This window comes from Pteropus medius, unplaced genomic scaffold (genome assembly GCF_902729225.1).
Source record: "Pteropus medius unplaced genomic scaffold, Ma_sr-lr_union100, whole genome shotgun sequence".
Taxonomy (NCBI): Eukaryota; Metazoa; Chordata; class Mammalia; order Chiroptera; family Pteropodidae; genus Pteropus; species Pteropus medius.
Window position 1 is genome coordinate 224,923 of NW_024343935.1, and position 1,387 is coordinate 226,309.

The following is a 1,387-nucleotide window of genomic DNA, read 5'->3' on the forward strand; positions in this document are numbered from 1 at the left end:
CAGAAATCCATGTTGCCCATAAAATAAAATGAATTTCCAAGTATTTCTGATGAAGTTCGGAAAAAAACTTTGTGAAGGCAGGAAAAAGGACAGGAAGAAAAACTGTCTATACAACAGAGTAGAAAACTTAATAAAGCGGTTATTTAAGTTATATTTAGAAGTTAAACTCCTCAAATGGAAATTCCAGCACATACATAAAAGGAGCATGACCTACAACCACAATCTGATTGAAAGATCACAGTTTCTGGTTGTGATGGTTGAAGCCAGGAATCAAGGACACTTTTTCAGCCTCAGGATGCTTGTCCCTTTTATAGCTGCCATCCCAAAGATTCTCTTCATAGCCCCCTTTATGTCTTTATGCCTCTGGCTGTAGATGATGGGTGTGATCACAGTGTACATCACTGAGGCTACTGCACTTGACTGTGAGCTGTGGGTAGCAATAGAGCTGAGGTACACTCCTAGGCCCATACAGGAAAATAAGGAGGCAACTGAGAGGTGAGACGCACAAGTAGAAAATGCTTTATACTTTCCCTGAGCTGATGACATTCCACTTATGTAGGAAATGATCTTCCTGTAAGAGTAAAGAACACCAGCTAGGGGACCACTAGTCAGCATGACAGCTCCAAAATACATCACCATGTTACTAAGAAAGGTGTCAGAACAGACAAGTTGGAACATCTGATTGAGTTCACAGATATAGTGGGGGATTTCCAAGTCTGTACAGAAGAATAGTTGCAACACCATTAAGCTTTGCCACAAGGAATACAGGGTACTCATGATCCAGGACACTAGAACCACAGATCCAAGGGTTCATATGACTCTGTAGTGCAGGAGGTGACAGATGGCCACAAACTAGTCATAGGCCATCATGGTCAGGAGGAAGTCCATAAAGAGCATGAAAATATACATCTGGGTGATGCAGCCTTCATAGGCGATAAGTTTGTTCTGTGTCAGGATGTTCACCAGCATCTTTGGGACAGTGATGAAGGTAGACCAGATGTCCACCAAGGACAGGTTGGAGAGGAAGAAGTATATGTGTGTGAGAAGGTGGGATGATGAGCAGGTTTCCAAATACAGGGATCAGAGCCCAAATATGATGAGTTCTGGTTCCTCTGCAGTTCTGGTTCCTCTGAAAATCTCAGAAGAAGGAATTCTGAAACTCTTGTAAGATTCTCTGGTTCCATGTGAACAAGAAAGAGGTAAATAATGTGAGTAAATTTCATACAAACTGGCATTACTCACATAGCTCTAATAATAAAGTTTATATTTTGCAGTCAAGAAATTAATTTCGACATGTTTTATATGGATCTGGCCCCTCTTGGGGTTTCCTGTGTCATTTCATATTTGGAAGTTTTGTTCCAATCAGCTTTTTTTTTTTAAGGGGTCA

The 1,387-nt window shown here is 41.0% G+C and overlaps 1 pseudogene; it reads right to left on the reverse strand.

Moving 5' to 3' along the window:
• Nucleotides 1–270: 270 nt before the first annotated feature.
• Nucleotides 271–1,041, reverse strand: LOC120607057 (olfactory receptor 7A10-like; annotated as a pseudogene).
• Between the last annotated feature and the right edge of the window lie 346 nt (nucleotides 1,042–1,387).